This window comes from Ctenocephalides felis, unplaced genomic scaffold, assembly GCF_003426905.1.
Source record: "Ctenocephalides felis isolate EL2017-DRISC unplaced genomic scaffold, ASM342690v1 CF-g0.4_SCAFFOLD_01170, whole genome shotgun sequence".
Classification (NCBI taxonomy): Eukaryota; Metazoa; Arthropoda; class Insecta; order Siphonaptera; family Pulicidae; genus Ctenocephalides; species Ctenocephalides felis.
The window spans coordinates 35,996,941-36,020,464 of NW_020537324.1; the positions used below are offsets into that span (position 1 = coordinate 35,996,941).

At 31.9% G+C, this 23,524-nt stretch overlaps 13 non-coding genes across 13 annotated transcripts; all 13 read right to left on the minus strand.

The window, feature by feature from the left end:
- Nucleotides 1-4,400: 4,400 nt before the first annotated feature.
- On the minus strand, nucleotides 4,401-4,474 carry Trnan-guu. The gene has a single exon. It is a non-coding gene; the product is annotated as a tRNA-Asn (tRNA).
- A 128-nt stretch (nucleotides 4,475-4,602) lies between these two features.
- On the minus strand, nucleotides 4,603-4,676 carry Trnan-guu. The gene has a single exon. It is a non-coding gene; the product is annotated as a tRNA-Asn (tRNA).
- Nucleotides 4,677-4,800: 124 nt separating this feature from the next.
- Nucleotides 4,801-4,874, minus strand: Trnan-guu. Its single transcript has one exon. It is a non-coding gene; the product is annotated as a tRNA-Asn (tRNA).
- Nucleotides 4,875-4,998: 124 nt separating this feature from the next.
- On the minus strand, nucleotides 4,999-5,072 carry Trnan-guu. The gene has a single exon. It is a non-coding gene; the product is annotated as a tRNA-Asn (tRNA).
- A 124-nt stretch (nucleotides 5,073-5,196) lies between these two features.
- Trnan-guu lies at nucleotides 5,197-5,270 on the minus strand. The gene has a single exon. It is a non-coding gene; the product is annotated as a tRNA-Asn (tRNA).
- A 43-nt stretch (nucleotides 5,271-5,313) lies between these two features.
- Nucleotides 5,314-5,387, minus strand: Trnan-guu. Its single transcript has one exon. It is a non-coding gene; the product is annotated as a tRNA-Asn (tRNA).
- Nucleotides 5,388-5,511: 124 nt separating this feature from the next.
- On the minus strand, nucleotides 5,512-5,585 carry Trnan-guu. Its single transcript has one exon. It is a non-coding gene; the product is annotated as a tRNA-Asn (tRNA).
- A 124-nt stretch (nucleotides 5,586-5,709) lies between these two features.
- Nucleotides 5,710-5,783, minus strand: Trnan-guu. The gene has a single exon. It is a non-coding gene; the product is annotated as a tRNA-Asn (tRNA).
- Nucleotides 5,784-5,907: 124 nt separating this feature from the next.
- Trnan-guu lies at nucleotides 5,908-5,981 on the minus strand. The gene has a single exon. It is a non-coding gene; the product is annotated as a tRNA-Asn (tRNA).
- A 124-nt stretch (nucleotides 5,982-6,105) lies between these two features.
- Nucleotides 6,106-6,179, minus strand: Trnan-guu. The gene has a single exon. It is a non-coding gene; the product is annotated as a tRNA-Asn (tRNA).
- Nucleotides 6,180-6,301: 122 nt separating this feature from the next.
- Trnan-guu lies at nucleotides 6,302-6,375 on the minus strand. Its single transcript has one exon. It is a non-coding gene; the product is annotated as a tRNA-Asn (tRNA).
- Nucleotides 6,376-6,505: 130 nt separating this feature from the next.
- Trnan-guu lies at nucleotides 6,506-6,579 on the minus strand. Its single transcript has one exon. It is a non-coding gene; the product is annotated as a tRNA-Asn (tRNA).
- Nucleotides 6,580-7,493: 914 nt separating this feature from the next.
- Trnah-gug lies at nucleotides 7,494-7,567 on the minus strand. The gene has a single exon. It is a non-coding gene; the product is annotated as a tRNA-His (tRNA).
- Nucleotides 7,568-23,524: the final 15,957 nt, after the last annotated feature.

Below are 23,524 nucleotides of genomic sequence, written 5' to 3' on the forward strand. Positions count from 1 at the left end.
AACGACCCGTAGGGTATTATTAAAATAAATACTAAACATATTATATTATGTCTTTACATTTGGACTTCATCAGTTTGGCCTGAACACTTAATATATTCATAAAAAAATTATTAGATACTTTACAGAGATTTTAATAATATATGCCTTCGGTTCGATCTCATACTGTTGAAAATACTTATAAGCCTTCATGACATACAATATCATAAAGACTTATAATAAACGTTCGAATTTCGTTTAATCATTCAAAAATTTAAAAATCCTGTATTGTTTTTGACCTGAACTAAGGTATCATAACAGATGCTTAGCTTGTATAAAAATTGAAAATAGTAAAAGATAAGTAGAAAAGAAGAAATGAATATGTAATTTTTCGTGCATTCTAGGAATGCGCAGCATTTGCAAAAGCATCACAAATGAGTTAGATTGATCAATGATCAATTATGGATAAAATTCACAAATAATCAAAAAAATGCAAAAAAAGAGTGCGCGTAAAGTTCACACGCGATTGAAGTGAAACTTATTTGCTACTGTACAAGATGGCATTTAAGTAAAAATAAATACATAATATAACAATTTTGTATAATGTTTATTAGTAATGTGGTAACACTCGTGATGCACACATTTATTAGTGTCAACCATTATACACACACTATATATATTGATAAATTATAAATTATATATTTATAATAGCATTAAAAATATGTATAATATTTAAAAACAATGTAAAATAATGTAATTAAAGTCATAGTTCTAATATGACATGATCGGTTTGTCATTGTAATGATCATTTAAAAATGAACTATCATTAGAGAAATGAAGTAATTGCTGATTATTAAATTCTATAATATTCGTTCATACAGTGAATTATGTTAAATAATTCCTAAACAAATATTGTTTTCGCAACTTTAGTCATCATGTAATTGTGTTTGAGGAACTTCATGTAATTAAAATTAACATACATTTATTGACTGCTTATTTTTTTTACTTTTTTGCTGGCGATATAATGTCATTCTTTGAACAGCTATAATATCTGTCTTGCCTAAAAAATATTTTCCATTTTAACAAATTCAAAGATTTATAGAAACTACGAATAATATTGAAATAATTTCCAATCAATAAACTTACGTTTAGTTCAAATGTTTAATTTGTTTTATTATTTTCAAGGAACAGTGTAAAATATTTTTCTGATTCAGGCATTTTTATTAAATCAAGATTAGTACTACGATGTAACTTTAAAATGTTTATTTATCTATGCCGATTTCTTTGTTGGTATCGGTACGCATACAACGTTCAAGCCGGTACGCATACAACGACAGATCTCTATTCACATACACGACGACTAATCACAATCGACTCATATAGAAATGATATCATCGAGAGCGAATGACGAATCATTGGCACTCGACTCGGCCGTAACGCACTTCCGTTGCGTTACGGATTCGAGATATCGAAACAAATAACCTTCTACCTACTCAAAAATCTGTTCAATATTTGGAATACATTTAGATAAGGTTTATTATTATGAATACGATATATTATTCGAATTAAAAATGTAACAACAATGGGTAATTAATTGCGTCGTGCATAGCAGGCAATGATACTGGTTATATCCTCTCTTGTGGGTATGTCGGCTGCTGCTTCGGATACATTAATGTTAATTGTGTATGTAAGTATGTATTGTATCGTGCCAGAAGAAGCAGGTACAGCTAAATGTCAAACAGGTGGTACATGGCATCGTGCCTTAAGGCAAATTTCTGGAACTTTACGTACCAGAATTAAATACTCGAGGAAAAAATCAATAAAAATGAATATTGATCAAGGATTAATAATAATTGTTTTGAATATTTTCAAATAGTTAATTATAAACACTACAGATTTTATCGCTTGAAAATGTTTACATTAATATGTCGAATGAATCTGTCTGAGGGTAGATTTCTCACGATTAGTATAACGCATATGAAATATATACATTTTTAAAATAAATTGTTAATTTTAAAATTTATATACAAAGTATAAAACTTTGTACATTTTTGATTATTGTCCGAAAATTTCGATAATTGTTTCAACGGTACAAGTGAACGTTAAAAATGTAGTGGGGCGCATGGCATCGTGCCTTGGCCAAGGCAAATTGCTGGAACTTCTCGTACCAAAAACGTACCTAAAAGAAAACATATTTAAAAAAAAAAAATTACTCTGAAAAAATTAGATTTTTGAGAAACTATAAATTTTTGACAAAAACTTACTTTTTTTAAAAAAAAAAGACTTTTTGAAGAAAAATTTATTTTGAAATATTTTGAAAATTTTGAACTTTTTTTCAAAGCAATCGTACTGCTTTAACTGCATAGAGACGAAATATCGAAGCGCGTAAGCGCCGCGTCGCCGTCTAATGGATAAACACTGGTACGGAACCCATAGGAATGTAAACAAAATTTATACTTATTATTAAAATTTCTATAAAATATCCGATAATTTGATGTGCATATGTCTATTAATCATTTTTGACCGCCAAATGGCATTTTTCTTTACTTTTTTCACTAGATCTCCGAAAATGCTAGACCTGTCTTCATGAAAATTTAATCAGTTTTTCATCTTGTTAATACAAGTAAAATGTTTTTTTGAATTATTCAAATCGGACGCTCCGTTCTCTGAGTTACTGTTTTTGCATTTTGCCCCATATCTCGGCTAGACCTGCCTTTGCCAAAAACTAATCAGCACGTCTTCTTATCAATACGAATCGAATGTTTTTTGAATTATTCAAATCGCTTCATCCGTGTTCCCGAAATTGTCGACGAAAATTTGTATCCGAACACACACACATACACGCACACACACACACACATACATCAATTTTTTCTAAGTTATGCCAAAACTTTCAGAAGGTTTTGAAATGTAAAGATATATAAAATTTTTTATTTTGAATTGTGTTTGCGATTACTATAACTTGCCCTACGGGAAGTTAAAAATCTTGGTAATCTTATAATCATTTTCGACCGCCAAATATACTTTTTTACTTTTTATACTGTATCTTCAAAACCGCCAGAACAGCTTTTCCAAAAATTTAATCAATTCTTTATTTCGTCAATATAAGCAGAATGTTTTTTGAAACATTCAAATCGGGCGCTCCGTTCTCTCAAAAACTGAATTACCGTTTTTGGCACTTTGTGCTTCGTATCTTCGAAACGGCTGGACCTGTCTCTACCAAAAACTGATCAGCACATCTTTCCAGCAATAGGAATCGAATGTTTTCTGAATTTTTCAAATCGGTTGATTCGAGTGCCCGAAATCGTGGACAAAAATTGTATCCAACACATATATATAGACACATACATATAGACACACACGTACATCCATTTTTTCAAAGGTATACCAAAATGTTCAGAAACCTTTGAAACGTAAAATTATGCAAAAATTTTCAATTTCGATTTTTGGACGATTACAATAACACATCCGACGGGAAGTTAATTATTAATTTTATTGTCTATAGTAATTGAAAATTATCGGATCGATTTTTTTCGATCCATTTGCACCATTTTACACACAAGGCTAACTACAAGAGTTTCTTCTTTTTATTGAAAGTTTTTTTATATATTTTTGATTGAAGTTTCTCTATATACTCGTATTTGAATGTATTTAGGCGTTATGTTTTCTTGACGTTTCAAGACTTTTTGAATCGTTTGACACCAGAATTAGACGAAGTATGTGTGTGCTATGTATCTGAGACAAAATGCCACTTACACCTAGTATTATAAATATACTACAACATATAAATCACCATAAAAAATCTAATTTGCCCTCGACTCTATTTTAAATTATACGTAATTGCGTTTTTATACAACATTGAATAATTATACGTCGCCGTATAGCTTCATAGAAGGCACCTTATACAACTATTTGCTTATATTGTGCGCATAAAACACTTGCCTGTTTCGATCATTATCAAAGTGGTTTAAAAGCACAGGAGTCGCGTGTATGCGAATCGTGAAATTAAGGCCAAAACGTTTTACATACCGAGTCCTTCCGTATTGTTGTGTCACGGAGTCAATTGCGCCACCGAAGCTCTTCTCGGGATGCTTTTTATAGTACATAGTATTTGAAATTTAGTTATAAATAGTGAATACTATTGGGTATGTACAATAAACATTTCCAGGTAGGCTCGAACCAACCTTTCGGTTAACAGCCAATTACGTCACGGAGGCTCCGATAAACGTGATTTTTACATAAATGTGAAAAAAATAAATCTTTAATACTACTCTATAATTTGATCGAATCAGTTAGATTCTAGCAGTCAAAGAGATAAAATTGTGCGAGTAAAGTACAGCGTGAAAATTAATTATAATCATGAATACTAATGGGTATAAACAAGATTTATTGAACAATTGTGGGTATAAAAACTACTCACTCAACGCCCCCGGGTGGGCTCGAACCACCAACCTTTCGGTTAACAGCCGAACGCGCTAGCCAATTGCGCCACGGAGGCTCTTTTTATTTTGCTGATGATAGTAGGAGTGAAGTACATATTGCATGAAAATTAATTGTAATCATTGATACTAATGGGTATAAACACGATTTCTCGAACAATTGTGGGTATAAAAAACAGTCACTTAACGCCCCCGGGTGGGCTCGAACCACCAACCTTTCGGTTAACAGCCGAACGCGCTAGCCAATTGCGCCACGGAGGCTCTTCTTGTGTTACTGATAATAGTAGGAGTAAAGTGCTGCATGAAAATTAATTTTAATCATTGTTACTAATGGGTATAAACAAAATTTATTGAACAATTGTGGGTATAAACAATACCCACTTAACGCCCCCGGGTGGGCTCGAACCACCAACCTTTCGGTTAACAGCCGAACGCGCTAGCCAATTGCGCCACGGAGGCTCTTGTTGTGTTGCTGATAATAGTAGGAGTAAAGTACTGCGTGAAAATTAATTATAATCATGAATACTAATGGGTATAAACAAGATTTATTGAACAATTGTGGGTATAAAAACTACTCACTTAACGCCCCCGGGTGGGTTCGAACCACCAACCTTTCGGTTAACAGCCGAACGCGCTAGCCAATTGCGCCACGGAGGCTCTTGTTGCGTTGCTGATAATAGTAGGAGTAAAGTACTGCATGAAAATTAATTATAATCATTGATACTAATGGAAATGAACAAGATTTATTGAAAAATTGTGGGTATAAACAATACTCACTTAACGCCCCCGAGTGGGCTCGAACCACCAACCTTTCGGTTAACAGCCGAACGCGCTAGCCAATTGCGCCACGGAGGCTCTTTTTATTTTGCTGATGATAGTATAAAAAACAGTCACTTAACGCCCCCGGGTGGGCTCGAACCACCAACCTTTCGGTTAACAGCCGAACGCGCTAGCCAATTGCGCCACGGAGGCTCTTCTTGTGTTGCTGATAATAGTAGGAGTAAAGTGCTGCATGAAAATTAATTTTAATCATTGATACTAATGGGTATAAACAAGATTTATTGAACAATTGTGGGTATAAACAATACCCACTTAACGCCCCCGGGTGGGCTCGAACCACCAACCTTTCGGTTAACAGCCGAACGCGCTAGCCAATTGCGCCACGGAGGCTCTTGTTGTGTTGCTGATAATAGTAGGAGTAAAGTACTGCGTGAAAATTAATTATAATCATGAATACTAATGGGTATAAACAAGATTTATTGAACAATTGTGGGTATAAAAACTACTCACTTAACGCCCCCGGGTGGGCTCGAACCACCAACCTTTCGGTTAACAGCCGAACGCGCTAGCCAATTGCGCCACGGAGGCTCTTGTTGTGTTGCTGATAATAGTAGGAGTAAAGTACTGCGTGAAAATTAATTATAATCATGAATACTAATGGGTATAAACAAGATTTATTGAACAATTGTGGGTATAAAAACTACTCACTTAACGCCCCCGGGTGGGCTCGAACCACCAACCTTTCGGTTAACAGCCGAACGCGCTAGCCAATTGCGCCACGGAAACCCTTGTTGTGCTACTGATAATAGTAGGAGTAAAGTGCTGCATGAAAGTTAATTTTAATCATTGATACTAATGGGAATAAACAAGATTTATTGAAAAATTGTGGGTTTAAACAATACTCACTTAACGCGCCCGGGTGGGCTCGAACCACCAACCTTTCGGTTAACAGCCGAACGCGCTAGCCAATTGCGCCACGGAGGCTCTTGTTGCGTTGTTGATAATAGTAGGAGTAAAGTACTGCATGAAATTAATATAATCATTGATACTAATGGAAATGAACAAGATTTATTGAAAAATTGTGGGTATAAACAATACTCACTTAACGCCCCCGAATGGGCTCGAACCACCAACCTTTCGGTTAACAGCCGAACGCGCTAGCCAATTGCGCCACGGAGGCTCTCTTTTTATTTTGCTGATGATAGTAGGAGTGAAGTACATATTGCTTGAAAATTAATTGTAATCATTGATACTAATGGGTATAAACACGATTTCTCGAACAATTGTGGGTATAAAAAACAGTCATTTAACGCCCCCGGGTGGGCTCGAACCACCAACCTTTCGGTTAACAGCCGAACGCGCTAGCCTATTGCGCCACGGAGGCTCTTCTTGTGTTGCTGATAATAGTAGGAGTGAAGTACATATTGCACGAAAATTGATTATAATCAGTGATACTAATGGATATAAACAAGATTTCTTGAATAATTGTGGGTATAAACAATACTCATTTAACGCCCCCGGGTGGTCCCGAACAACCAACCTTTCGGTTAACAGCCGAACGCGCTAGCCAATTGCGCCACGGACGCTCTTTCTGTTTTGCTGATAATAGTAGGAGTAAAGTATGAAAATTTATTCTAATTATTGATACTAATGGCTATAAACAAGATTTATTGAACAATTGTGGGTATAAAAAATAGTCACCTAACGCGCTCGGGTAGGCTCGAACCACCAACGTTTCGGTTAACAGCCGAACGCGCTAGCCAATAGCGCCACGGAGGCTCTTGTTGTGTTGCTGATAATAGTAGGAGTAAAGCACTGCATGAAAATTAATTATAATCATCGATACTAATGGGTGTAAACAAGATTTATTGAAAAATTGTGGGTATAAACAATACTCACTTAACGCCTCCGGGTGGGCTCGAACCACCAACCCTTCGGTTAACAGCCGAACGCGCCAGCCAATTGCGCCACGCAGGCCCTTCTTGTGTTGCTGATAAAAGTAGCAGTGAAGTACATATTGCACGAAAATTAATTATAATCATTGACACTAATAGGTATAAATTGAACAATTGTGGGTATAAACAATACTCTCCTAACGCCCCCGGGTGGGCTCGAACCACCAACCTATCGGTTAACAGCGGAACGCGCTAGCCAATTGCGCCACGGAGGCTGTTTTTATGTTGCTGATAATTGTAGGAGTAAAGTGCATATTGCATGAAAATAAATTATAATCATTGATACTAATGGATATAAAGAAGATTTCTAGAACAATTGTCGGTATAAACAATCCTCATTTAACGCCCCCGGGTGGGCCCGAACCACCAACATTTCGGTTCACAGCCGAACGCGCCAGCCAATTGCGCCACGGAGGCTCTTGTTGTGTTGCTGATAATAGTAGGAATAAAGTACATATTGCATGAAAATTAATTATAATCAATGATACTATGGCTATAAACAAGTCTCAACGTAGTTCCGTAGACCATTTCTGATGCTGATGCCTTTATGTCTTCCTTAAGTGAGTATCGTAGACCAAGTAGCACGTAAGGTAGTATCTTGATCCACCGTTCAGTAGAACACACCAGGGCAGCTTTCAATGTCATATGCCAGCGTTTCACGATTCTATTAGCCTGAGGGTGGTAAGCTGTTATACGTGCCTTCTTTGCTCCAACTGCCTGAGCCAAGGACTTGAAGAGAACAGACTCAAATTGTGTGCCTTGGTCAGAAGTTATTGTTGTTGGAGGCATCATTTTCTTCTGCTTCAGAGTAACACCTATAGCTGTTGCAGAGGCATCCGTCATCAAGCAAATGTTGGCTGAAGCATCTGGATATCGAAGTAGTGCTGCATTTGCAAGTGCTTTCTTTAAGTTCTTAAAAGAGAACTGAATTGAAGAGATTCTGGGTTCCAGACAATTGTAGTTTTGTCCTTCTTCACTGAACTCTGTAGATAATTATTTAACGGTGATTGTTTTCTTGCTGCCTTCGGTACTAACTTCCTGTAGTAATTCATCATTCAGAGAAACCTACGCAATTCCAGAACTGTGGTTGGTTGTGGTAAGTTTAAAAATTTGTCCACTCGGTGTGTTGATCGAGAATAGCTATTTGCACTAACCTTCTACACCAGAAAATCTACTCCATCCTTGCCCATGACGCATTTTTCAATATTGATGACAAATGAGTGCTCTTGCATTCGCTCAAACACTATTTCCAGGTGATGATGATGCTCTTCCATGCTCTCAAACATAATCAGGATGTCATTCACGTATATGAACAGTGTTTAGTACGATTTTGTATGAAATTTGCTACATAACATAGCCTTGCCATAACATTGGTCTATTTTAAGGCAAAATCAACTTCTTAACTTCCCGTAGATAATAATCGCAAAAATCGAAAATAAAGTTTTTTATATATCTTTGCATTTTAAAGGTTTCTGATTATTTTGGCATATTTCAGAAAAAATGGATGCGGGTATGTGTGTGTGCGGATACAAATTTTCGTCGACAACTTCAGGAACACAGGTGAACTGATTTGAATAATTTAAAAAACATTCGATTCGATTGATAAGGAGACGTGCTGATTAGCTTTTTCACAGACAGGTCAAGTCGTTTCGGAGGTACGGGGCAAAAAGTGCTAAAAATGGTATCTGATTTATTGAGAGAACGGAGCGATTTGTATCATTCGGAAGCTTCAGCATTTTGCCTTAAGGCACGATTCCATGCTCCACTAGTTATTTCTATTAATATATATGTTTATTTGTGAAATTATGAACTTACAAATATGTGTAATTTATTTAAAGAATTATTTTAAATTTATGAACCACCGCATGTTGGTTTACCAGAATACCGGTGAGACCGTTGGATTGTAAATCCGCCTATCACATATCCTGTTTCGGCTTGGTGCGGGTTTGTAGTTGGATACGGAAGTGACATGCAGTCACTCTGCATCCGAATGTAATTAATTAATCTGTGCTGCGGGAATTCCGCATGCCGCACATGCCGCCCTACATGTTAAGATGCACCCTCGCCTGATTAGAAGCACCAGGTGGGATATACGAGCATTAACGTGTATATTAAAATAGTACAGGAAGAAATAATAAGTTTTTTTTATTTTTAAAAAAGTCAAATATTTCATTTTTAATTCTAAATGAATTTTAATATTAGCTGCATCATTTAATTAATGCGATGCTGTTTAATTATTAGGTTAAACAACAAAATTAAAAATTTTAATCTACATATGTAGGAAACACTGGGTGCGGTTGTGCCACTTTTTTGATCAGTTATAATCTTGTTAATTTACCATTTAGCTGGGATTAAACTAAATTAAGTGATCATTCGAAAACTTGTCCTAGTGGAAATACTGAAATACTGTCCTTAAGCACGATGGTTTAGTCATAAAATCAAATTATACAAAATAAGGGTTAAAAACAATTGTAATTGCAAAGACTTTTATTGTCGTTAATAGCAATAATATATAACTGAACACATTTAAATGAAACTAGCGGTGCATGGCATCGTGCCTTAAAGCAAATTGCTGTAACTTTCCGTTTCGAAAACTAAATTATTAAAAAAAACTTTGCAAAACTTAGAAAAAATTAGATTTTTGAGAAATTTAGAAATTTCTGTACTTATTATTATAATCTTTATAAAATATATGATAATACGATGTATATATATGACTGAACACTAGTTTTGACCGCCAAATGAAATTATTTTTCACTTTTTTCATTCCATCTCCGGAGACGCTGGACCTGCCTTTACAAAAATTTTACCAGTTGTTCATTTCGCTCCGTTATCTCAAAAACTGAAATACGATTTTTGGCATTTTTGCCCCATATCTCCGAAACGGCTAGACCTGCCGTTGCTAAAAACTAATCAACACGTCTTCTTATGAGTAAGAATCGAATGCTTTTTTAATTGTTAAAATCGGTTAATCCGTGTTCGCGAAATTGTCGACGAAAATTTGTCGCCGCACACACACACACATGCACAAACACACACACACATACATCAATTTTTTCTAAAGGTAAACGTAAAGATATATACAAATTTGCATTTTCGATTTTTTTGCGATAATTATAACTTAAGAATTCTTTGCGAAATCTTTTTATCTTAATTGAATTTTATGTTACTTTTTTATTAAGAATTTTGTCTTACTGTTAGTAAAGTTGGTTATGAGAAGTTCGCTAAGTTAGAATTTTTGATCTGCTTAATCTACACCTGAAAATAATAAGAAATGCATGTCACAACCGTATCCACAAAATTTGTCACAACCGTACTCAACGCACCCTTTTCAATAAAAATCATCATTATGACAGCTAAATTTTCTAAGGAAAAACATTTGTTGGTGAACTAATCTGAATAACTAATCATATTTAACTTAAAGCAAAGTTATCAATTATTGAAATCGAGCATAAAAACTTACTTTTCACTCTAAATGCAATTTAATGTAGGGCTTCGACTAAAATAATCGAAACATTTAAACAATTATACTTTATCGCACTCTTTTTGAATCATATCTTTATAGATATTAAGTCAGTATAGTTTGAATTTTGATGGTATAAAATTTCAGTTTAGAATGGAATTTATTGTTTTATTATAATTTAATTTATAACTTGTTTTCAAGGATCAGGGTAAAATATTCTTCTGATTCAGGCATTTTTCATTAAATCAAGATTTGTACTACGATGTAACTTTGAAATGTTTATTTATCTATTCCAATTTCCTTGTTGATATCGATACAACGACAGATTGCTATTCCCATACACGACGACTAATCGCAATCGACTCGTATAGAAATGATCTCATCGAGAGCGAATGACGAACAGTTCAGACGTAACGGACTTCCGTTGCATTTGTACGGATTTACACCCTTGTCGCGCCTAAAGAAGTTTTACTTCAAAAAGGATAGTATTAGTTCTAAAAACTGAGTTTGCTTATTTTAGACTATAATGACAATAACATTTGACAATAAATATTTAGTAAATTTTCAGTTCAATTTGCATGATGTTTCAATATTTATCTAGTACATACAAATTATGATTCGGGTATAATGTAATATAATATAATGTAATATAATGAAAGCAGTACTAATGAAGCATTACTATTACTACAAATAAATTTGTTGGCTATCTATTTATTTGAGAATGAATAATTAATTAGAATTTTAACATGCTTGGGAGTGGAGTGAAAAATTTAATAAAAGCGTCACATCTGCTAGATGTCGCATAAAGTAGTTGCACCATGTTGCTACAATTTCCAAACCTATTTTAAAATTGTCTTGTTCTGCCAAAAGTTATTCTTAATGCAATAGTTTATTTTTGTCTGTTATTATTTTGCTTTTGTTAATTATTGTGGGAGTGAATGCTTTAATAACTTCTAGTAGGGTAGTTATAGTAATGGGCCGAAAATCGAATCGCATATCTTCACGTTTTGAAGGTTTCTGAACATTTTCGCATACCTAAAAAAATGGATGTGTGTGTGTTTTGTAGATCCGCATTTTTTCGTTCACGTTTTCGGGCGCATGGATCAATCGATTTAAATGGTTCAAAAAACTTTCGATTCCTATTGATAGGGAGACGTGCTGGTTAGTTTTTGGTAAAGACAGGTCCAGCTCCGATTTGAATGATCCAAGAAGCATTCAGTTCGTAATGATGGGGAGAAGTGGTGATTAGTTTTTGGCAAAGGCGGGTCTAGCCGTTTCAAAGATGCGAAGCTAAATGTACAAAAATGGCAGTTTTTGAGAGAGAATCCGATTTGAATGATTCAAAAAACTTTCTGCTTGTGTTGACGAAACAATTGCTTTTGAAAAAACAATTCAAAAAAAATTTTTTTTGTGTATCGAAAATAATTCAGATTTTAATTTTAATTCTTGCTAAAGTTCTAAAGCTCACTTATATATTTTAAATAAATGATTTTAACTTTGCTATTTAGTTTATATAATTTCTTTATATTTATAATAATCTATTTGAAAATATTTAATATTCGTGGAACGTTTTGTTACGGTGCGGGAAGTTCCACCAATTTGCCTTAAAGCACGATGCCATATACCACTAGTTTTTAAATTTCAATAATTGTACTAAAAACAAAATTATATTACTATATTAACTAACTGTATAACTATAAAACTATATAATATATTATAGATAACAAATAATTATTTATACTTTAGTATTATTTAAACTTTTATTCTTTAACCCATCCTATTCTTGCTTATACGTTTACGTCAATCTGCCTATATGAAACACTATGTAAGAATATTTAGCTAAATAACCTAATCAAATTATAAATTGCTGATACAAGTGGTTCTATGAAAAGTCGCGGAGCTTGAACAAACAATTATTTAACATAGCAAATTGAATTTATAGAACTTTAGCTGAGGCTGCAAAAATATATTAATAAAGGAAGGTTTCTGAACATTATGGCATTCTGAACCTTAGTGAAAATGGATGTATGTGTGCGTGTGTGTGTGCAGATACAATTTTATCTCGACGATTTCGAGAACACAAAAAATTAGATTCGTATTAATGGGGAGACGTTCTGATTAATTTTTGGCAGAGGCAGGCCGAACCGTTTCGAAGATACTAGGTAAGAAGTGCCAAAAATGTTAATTCAGTTTTGGAGAGAACGGAGTGTACGATTTGAATTATTCAAAAAACATTTCATTTGTACTGACGAAGCGAAGAACTGATTAAATTTTTGGAAGCCAGATTTCGCGGTTTCGGAGATCCAATAAAAAAGTGAAACTAGCTGTAAGTGGAATTCTGTCTTGAGGCAATTATGGCATCGTGCCTTAAGGCAAATTGCTGGAACTTCCCGTACCGTAACGAAATGTTCGAGGAATACTGTATGTTTTCAAATAGATTATTATAAATATTGTAACATTGTCTAATATTTATAAGAATTATATAAACTGAATTGCAGAGATGAAATTATTTGTAAAGTATATTAGAACTATAGTCATAATTAAAAATAAAATCTGAAATATTTTCGATATACGAAAAACTAAAAAATAAAAAAATAAAATAAAATAAAAAAAAAAGTTGGAACAAAATTTTTTTTTCCAAAATCAATTATTTTGTTAAGACAAGCAGAAAGTTCTTTGAATCATTTAAATCGGACGCTTAGTTCTCCCAAAAACTGCCATTTTTTACGTATTTAGCTCCGTATCTTCAAAATGGCTGGGCCTGCCTTTGCCAAAAACTAATAAACACTTTTCCCAATCATTACTAATTGAATGTTTTTTAGATGAATCAAATCGGATACTCCGTTCTCTCAAAAATTCGATTTCTATTTTCTGCACTCTTTGCTCCGTATTTCCGATTCAAACAATTCACCGTCCATTTAGGCATTATATGGCGGAAAGATAGAGGTTTGGGAGAAATAAACATCCCGCGATCGCTAGTGGCCGCTGGACAAATGAGTGAGACTCACGGCCGTTTTGTTTATTTTGAGACCAAAAAGTCGTCTACCTAAAGTATTTATTTTATTAAATGTTATTTATTTTTAACCAGGTAAATTTTATTCTTCCATATAATTATAGTACTTTTAATATGCACAGAGATTCTGGGAATAATTCTCACGGTTTTTTATAAGTTCACTTTTATTTTGAAATTCCGAGTTGGGGCTAGTTGAGCATAGTTGCTAAACTTGTTCTGTCACTAGGACAATTACCATTAACTTCAAGAAATTAATTATTATTTTTAAGATTTAAGCTAAGTCTATGAGTAATCATATAACGAAATAATGATTTTAAACAAAAATACTGAATATAATGGTAAAATAATTCCTAAGTTATTTAATCGTTAATTATTCAAAGCAAATTACTATAAGTTTTGTTTTCTCTGTCAATGAAGACTATAAATATAGAACTGGTTATTAAAAACTTATTTTATTTCATCACTAATCGACATTGAACCTATAATTTCATTATACTTTCTTAGTGCTCAACTTGCCCCACCTATGGTATACATTGAGCATACTTGACTTTTTGCATTCAAACAGCTATAGCTTTTAAATTTTACTTATTACCAAAAACTAGTATTAACACTTTTGTTATGCGATAAACAACAAATCCATTAAGCCGTATAGCAATTTATTGAGACTTTTCATTGAGGAGCTACATCTGTTTAAGTAAAAATTTGCTCAACTAGCCCCGCCCTACCCTAAATAAATTTAAACTCATTATAAAAATATCTGATAATTTGATGTGCATATGTATATCATATTCTTTCAACTTTTTTAATTGGATCTCCGAAACCGCTGGAACTGTCTACCAACTTTAACCAATTTTTCATTCCGTCAATACAAGTGAGATGTTTTCACATTCAAATCGCACACTCCGTTTTCTCAAAAACTGAATTTCCGTTTTTGATTTTTTTTACTTCGTTTCTTCGAAACGGCTAGACCTGACTTAGCCTAAAACTAACCAGCGCGTCTGCCCACTAATAGAAATCAAATGTGTTTTGAATCATACAAATTGGTTGATCCGTGCTCTCGAAATCGTTAGCTAAAAATTGTATCTGAACATACATACATACATATAAACACATATATCATTTTTTCTAAGGTATTACATAATGTTTAGAAGGACTTTAAATATATTAAAAAAATACTTTATTTTTTACGATTATTATAACTTTTCTATGAGAAGTTAATTCTATATTTTAATTTAATTTTAGGTAATAATATTTAATAAAATAAAATTTCGTAGAGCATTACGTAGAGGCATGTAATAGTCAGATCATTCTGCTTTTTTAAAATATCCTGAAACATAGTTGGAAACAATGACATAGTTCGCGTTTCTACTATTTTTCATAAAATCTTTGTAGCTTTATTAACTTCCCGTTATAATAATCGCAAAAAAATCAAAATTGAAAATTTGTATATATCTTTACGATTCAAAGTTTTTGGCTTTCCTCAGAAAAAATGAATTTATGTGTGTGCCTGTGTTTGCTTGTGTTTCTTTATGCACGGGAGTATACAATTTTTCGTCAACTAATTTGAATATTTCAAAAAACATTCGATTCCAATTAATAAGGAGACGTGCTGGCTAGTTTTTGGCAAATTTGGAATTCAATTTTTGAGTGAACGGAGCGTCCGATTTAAATGATTCAAAAAACATTTTATTTGTACAGACGAAATGAAAAACTAGTGAAAATTTTGGAAAGGAAAGGTCTAGCGGTTGCGGAGATCCAATAAAAAAAATAAAAAAATGTGATTTGGCGGACAAAAATGAGACATATGCACATCAAATGATCACATATTATATAGATATTTCAATATTTAGTTTTTACGTATCTAACGATTGCTTTAAAAAACTGTTCGAAATTTCCAAAAATGTTTCAAAGTATAAAAAAACCAAATTTTTCGGAAAGGCCATTTTTTTTCAAAAAAATTTAAGAATCTCAATGATTTATTTTTTTTTCAAATTTCTAAAAAAATTGAATCTTTATAACTTCCCGTAGGGCAAGTTATAGTAATCGCAAAAAAATCGAAAATGAAAATTTTTATATATTTTTACGTTTCAAAGGTTACTGAATATTTTGGCATACCTTAGAAAAAATGGATGTATGTGTGCGGATACAAATTTTCGTCGACGATTTCGGGAACACCGATCAACCGATTTGAATAATTCAAAAAACATTCGATTCGTATTGATAAGGAGACGTGCTAATTAGTTTTTGGCGAAGGTAGGCCTAGCCGTTCAAAGATACGGGGCAAAAAGTGCCAAAAATGGTAACTCAGTTTTTAACAGAACGGAGCGTCCGATTTTAATAATTTAAAAAACATTTTACTTGTATTGACAAGATGAGGAATTAATCAACTTTTCATGAAGGCAGGTTTAGCTGTTTTGAAAATCTAATGAAAAAAGTAAAAAAAAATGCCATTTGGAGTTCAAAAATGATCATTAGACATATGCACATCATATTATCAGATATTTTATAGAAATTTTAACAATAAGTATAAATTTTGTTTACATTCCTATGGGTTCCGTACCAATTTTCATCCTTTAGACGGCGACGCGGCGCTTACGCGCTTTGACATTTTGTCTCTATACAGTTAAAGCAGTACGATTGCTTTGAAAAAAAGTTCAGAAATTCCAAAATATGCCAAAATAAAGAAATTTTTTTTTAAATAAATTATTTTCAAAAAAAGTAATTTTTTGTCAAATCTATAGTTTCCCAAAAATCTAATTTTTTTGAAGTAAATTTTTTTCAAAAATGTTAATCGTTTTTACAAAAATAATAATTTTTGGTACGGGAAATTCCAGCATTTTGCCTTAAGGCACGATGTCTCACTAGTTTAAAAACCCATGCGCCCTACTAGTTTAAAAACTTCTTGGTACTGGAAGTTCCAGCAATTTGCCTTAAGGCACGATGTCATGAACACTAGTTGTTTGATCATTTGTTATTCAATTCTCATCTATATATTATATGTAGCATGAAAGGTATTCGGTAGTGTACTTCATACATAACCATGCGGATCAACTTGTATATAACCCGAAACCGCTTGACTAACCAATCGCAGTGCTCGTGAAATGATGTTCCTCTTAATTAAAACTATACGTTATACGCTCGTATACAATTCCGCAGAGCTTTCAATGAGCTTTGTTATGTTATCGTTTTTGTGAGCGGATTCAACGAAAGCAGTCAAGATTTAGTAAAAGTCATAACAACATATAATGGTTTTCATTAAAATTTTATAACATAATAGAATCTTATGAATATATTCATATGTATATATATATATATATATATATATATATACTAGATGACCCGACAATATTGTCCTGTCCTGTACCCACGTCTACAACTTAAGTTCCAAATTTTTTTAATATCCTATCCTATAATTTTTAATATTCTTAGCATAGGCTAAATACGTATTGGAATCTGCAGTTTTCTGATTTGTATAAGATATTCAGAATATAGTATCTACGGTAATAGGACAATATCACCTTTATTATTTCCAACCAATATAATTGCTTCAATAATTTAAATAATATATAATAGTCTACAATTTTTATTGTTTGCGTACCCTATATTAGTTGCTTTTTGGCAATTTTAATTTCTAAATTATATTTTTATTACTTATAATTTAATAAACATTATTACTTTAGTTACAATCTTAGGTGAATTAATTTGTAAAATCTAGTTCATTTGGCGCTGTTCAATCTAAGATCATGTGAATCTAAATCATTTTTTCAAAAAGTAGAAATATTCTTTGTAAATTTAAATAATTTCATAATTTAAAGCAAAATATAACATGCATGGGTTTGAAAAAATAATGTATATTCAATTCTGGACGTAATGCGTTATTTGTTAAACAAAATTATATATTTTCTACTGCCAAACATATATTGTATGTTATATTGTTTTAATTTCTGGTACATCTTAGTTGGTTTTTGGCAATAATATTGTAGATATTACATTTTTTTATTTATAATCAGTAATTCAGTAGAAAGGTTTATGCTTATACATATACATTTCAAATAAAAATAAAAATGACACGTATTAGAATGTAATATATAACTAGTTGGTTTGGTATTTAGCCTTGAGGCAAGTTACATGAACTTCCCGGTATGTGTAATTAATCGGCTTAATCAATAAAAAATAATTTAATTTATGAGTGATTAGAAGTATTCCGAGTGGATTTATTACACATAATTGAAAACGAACGAACACGTTAACTCGGAGTATTTTCTAATAGCAAATTTTCAAAAATCAACCATTTTTATAATTGAACCAGTTTCCATAGTCTTTAATGGTTTAGTATGTTCATTAAAACCAAGTACTCTATCGTTATACCAAGTAAATCGTCTAATTTTAATTTTAACAAATATCAAAAGAACTGCTCATTTTTTCCAACTTTGATGAATTTTTAAAATTAAACCACTTGTCGTAAGGCCGTAATATTTCAATAAGTTCTATAAGACCACGATATATATCGCCAAAAAAAGTTCCATGAAAATCGGCTTAAATTTTTTTCAACAGTTAATTACAAGAAAACGGCCCTGTAGATTTTCACCTAAAACTAATCAGTATCATTCCCAACTAATATCTTTCGAACAGTTTTTGATTTTTTAAAATCGATTCGGCAATATGAACTTAAATGTGGACGAGAAGTTTAACACTTTTTTCCAAATTACAAAGAAACGGCTTGGCCAATCGTCGCACAAAACTGAGAAACGATAATCTTCATCGATATACATCAAATGGTTTTCAAATTTTTGAAATCGGTTCAGGCGTTTCTGAGCGAACGTCAATGAAAGTTCTAATTTTGACAAATGCCATACTAATTTTTACAAACTTTGACGAATTTTTAAAGCTAAACTAGTTGTCGTAGGGCCGTAATATTTTAGCATGATCTAGAAGACTATGGTATCTATTGTCGAAAAATAATAATATAAATCGACGAAAAAATTTTTTTTAACACATTATTATACAAGAAAACGGCGAGAAAACAATATTAGCAAATCGGATTTTTTATGAAAACATAAACTTCTCTTTCGGGAAGTTAACAAGCAATTGTCAAACTATTTTCAGGAAAATTTTCAGATAATTCCTAAATAAATTTACTATTTTTCTAAAATTTATGGTTTGAATTTCTCAAATTTGTCACCTCCCCCCCCCATCGGCGGTGTAAAATGGGACAACCAAAAGGAGCAAACTGATCCAATGTCTTACATAATAATTTTAAAAGAATTTTATGAAATAATAGCTATATTATTCAACCAACGCAAAATATAAATTTCATTGGTACATTTTTTACAAAGATAACACTGTTTATAACATCGATCTGGTTTTTGTCGCAAATATTCAATAACACAGTGGGAATAACTATTTATCTCTTGTAAAATTGCTTATTTAAACCCAATTTTCTTTTTTATTTACTATTATTTTATTGTTTAAACCTTTTCAGGGTAAATATTCCGTTAGTTCATTTTACTTCATCCACATTTAAGCTTTTATAGAGGTTATATAAAAAACAATTGAATATAACTTAAAGATAACAATACATTTTATAAGGCAATTAAATAACGTATACTTAAAAGTTATATTAAGATCTCGTTTTACCCCAATCGCATGTATTATATACTAGAGCTTATATTTAAAAACAAAAAATAACTATTGTGGTGTATGGCATCGTGCCTTAAGGCAAGTTGCTAGTACTTCCCATAACGTAATGAAAAATTCGAGGAATATTGAATGTTTTCAAATAGATAGTTATAAATACTTTAACTTATATATGTTCACAGAAAAGTGAATAAACAAATAAAACATTCTATAATATTTATAAGAATTATATAAACTCAAATGCAAAGTTAAAATTATTTATTTGAAATATATAATTGAGCTTTAGAACTTGAGATTTTTTCTGAAATAAAAAAAAATCCGGAAAATCATTTGCTTCGTCAACATAAACAGAAAGTTTTTTGAATAATTCGAATCGGATGCTTAGTTCTCTCAAAAAACTGGAGAAACGGCTGGACCTGCCTTCGCCAAAACCTAATTGCCACTTCGCCCCATCATTACGAATTGAATGATTTTTAGATTATTCAAATCGGAGGCTTCGTTTTCTCAAAAACTCAATTTCTATTTTCTGCACTCTTTGCTCCGTATCTCCGAGACGGCTGGACCTGCTTTTGCCAAAAACTAATCAGCACATCTCCCTATCAATAGGAATAGAATGTATTTTGTATCCATACATACATACATACACACACATCCATTTTTTCAGAGGTATGATAAATGTTCAGAAATCTTCAAAACGTGAAGAAATGTAAAAATTTTCAATTTCGATTTTTGGACGATTACAATAACTACAGGAAGTTTGCAAAATTTTTTTTTTTAAATAACTTAATGCATCTTATAAAACAGATAAATAACGCATACTTAAAAATTATATGCAGGTATCGTAAACTTAACAGCCGCGTTTAAAAACAAAAAGACTAACAACGACAAAAAATAAGTACGTTAAAAAATTGACAAAGTAGCCAATTATCTCCTGATTGCGACATCGCCCGATAAAAAAAACAAAACTTTACCTATTTTTGAGATGACGATAGCGAATCTTCTTACCCGCAGACCTTTATGCCTCGCTCTACTTTATATGTGTGTGTACGTGCGTGTTTTTATGTAACCCGTGATATAGGTTTACGAGTATCGTCCAATACTTGGTCTTGTATGGCGCTTTTTCTGAAAGCTCCGTTGAGTTTTGCGAACTACTCCCAGTGCGAACGTTCAGTAACGTTCTTATAAATCGAACAATATTACCCCCGACAACCTCTCATAAGAATCGTTTAGGCGCGTCGATATCAATCGTGCAATGACTGAGCGTTTTAGTTCGCTCTATCAAACATTTCTACATTTCGCGTCGATATCAATCGTGCAATGACTGAGCGTTTTAGTTCGCTCTATCAAACATTTCTGATCTTTATATAGTACATTTTTCATCGACTCGGCGTCTTGTCTACTGGAAACTCACTAAAATATATTTTTGCGGTATTCATAGTCGATTTTTTTATACATACAGTTTTTACAGTAATTAGAACCATTATGTGTTCCATAAGCTGTACTGAACACTGCTTATTACTAAGTCGTTTGTTGTGGTTAGTAGGCAATCCATTGATTGATCTTACTCTATCTGAGATACAGTTTTAATTTTTATACTGAACACTATTAGAAGACAACCCCCACATCTTCAATCTAATTGGGGTATTGTAGCAATGCCGTATTATGGGCTATTTCACTTGGAAACATATTGCTATCTATATTTACATGTGAAAATCATTGTCTCTGCTGCTTGACAACAGGCTGTTCGAAGTGGGTATCGAACCTGGGACGTCTGAATCAAGTTCCGTCGCTCAAAACCGCTTATCTACGGGCGAGCCTCGTAGTTGAAATGAATACAAAAATTTTATAATAATTTATTTATAGAAGCGTCTGATAAGGATAGTATTATTAACTTAGGTATATTACAGATTAACTAAAGGTAAATTTCTACTATAGTCTCACTTGAGAAATTGAATTTTTATTTTTCATGAATATAATCATATTTTCATAATATTTATTATTACTTCAACCTTAAAATGTAATGGCAAAAGAAATGCATTTTTCTTTGCCAAAAATAATAAATACATACGCATGCGTGAAAGCTACAAATATATTCAATTTTTCTAGAGCTTGCCAAAATAATTATACTTTCAACTTTCAATCTGAAGTTACATAAAGTTAAAAAACAATATTTATGTAACGTGGATGTACTGTACGAAAAATCATTTTCCGTAGTTCTTACAAATGCATTTGAATTGTATTGTCACAGAATACAATAATTCAAGCTCATTTTTGCTAAGCAAAAATATATTAAAAAACAAGTAATGACACACTATATTCTCGATTATTTCTTCGCAAATTTGAAGGGCTTCAACCTATTTTAAAGATGTATTGTCAATATGAATATCTCAAACACAAGTAAAGTTAAGAATCTTTTCAAGCACAAGATTCGAAAGTAGAGTGCAAAATATGTGTAACCAGAGATCGTCTTAAATTGCTTGATTTATATCGCTATCATAAAATTAAACGGCCATGTTTGAAAATCTGCAACAAAAGTATTTTCTTTCGTTGTTAGTTTTTTTGGTTGTGAGGGCGGTTGCTTAGTTTACAAGACCTTAATATAATTTTTAAGTATACGTTATTTAATCGTTTTATATCCTGTATTTTAGTTTTTAGTTATTATTCAACAGACTTTTTTATATAACATCCATTAAATCTTACATGTGATTTGTTGCAAAAACGACCAACTGTACCTTCATCCTGGCAAAGGTGTAAATAGTAAGAAAATAGTAAATAAAAAGTAGTTTATGTTCAGAAAAAGTAATTTTGAAATAGATAAATTTAATTTATAGTTAATCCAACTCTGCTGAAGAATATTTCTGACAAAATATCAGAACAACGCTATCTTTGTAAAAATGTGCCCATCAAATTTATATTTTGCATTCGTTGAATAAGGTAGCTAATATTTTAAAAGATATTTCGTAATATTTCTCAAAATTTGAATATAAAATATTATTCTGTTTGCCATTTGGCTGTTAAAACAGTGAAAAGCACATTTCTATAATTAGGAACTAACTGGATGTTTAAATAATTATTTAATGTCAAATTGGACCTTTGTACCCCGGGCTACCCTATATATTAGGTTGTCAAATATCTCCCTTCCGCTTTTTTGCAATTGGTTTATAATACAAAAAGGCGGAAGGGAGATATTTAACAACCTAATATAATTTTTATAACTTAAGTGTTAAATCAAAATCAACTAATTTGATAAGCATTTGCTAGCATGAAACTTTATAAATATAATTTATTTTATTGCTCGAAAATCGCGTGACATTTTATGAGGCTTCAAGGCAATTACAAAGTTTTTTAATTAGTTTCCTTGTATCAAGAAAAATAACATTTTCAATTAATTTTTGTGATATAGTAGTGATACCGATGCCAAATTTTTATAGATTTACGGCTTTGGCATCGACAAATAGAATAATTTTTGCATTAGCGATATAATGTTTGAGATGATTTAATGATAATAAATTGATATTTGAAAGAAAACAGTTATGATAACTATTATTAACCGATAAGATTTTTCGATTATAAATGATACAATATATTAAAGACAGTATCATACAATATTGCGATTATCGATAACTTTATTAATCTATGGATAGTCGGAACCAATTTAATAATAAATAATTATGTACTCAATTGAAATAACTTAGTTTATTTTGAAATAGTTTAATGATGATTAATAAAAGGTATTTGATTGCTTTAGTTTTCGTGTAATTTACAAGACCTTAAGATAATTTTTAAGTACACGTTAGTAAATTTTTAATAAAATGATTGGTTAATTTTAAGTTATATTCTTAAACAATCTATTATAAAAGCTCACTCCTGGGTAGGATAAATACTAAACAGAACCAATTGAAAAAATTAAAAAATGCAAATAAAAGAGTAAATTAAATAATTACAAGGAGTAAATTAAATAAATATTTATTCCTACTCTGCTAATAAATATTTGTGATAAAATACTAAATCAAAATTATTTGTAGAGTTATCTCATAGTTATCTCTGTAAAAAATGCATCCATAAAATTTGGTTGTATATTGTAGCTATTATTTTACAAAAACTCTTTAGAATTAAAATAATACTCTGGATCTGTTTAACTCTTGGCCGTTCCAATTTACCCCATATATAGGGTAAAAAGGATCAGGATAGATTTTTTTAATTCATTTCTACAATGATGAATTAATTTTTTATTTCATTTCTACAATGATGAATCTGGGAG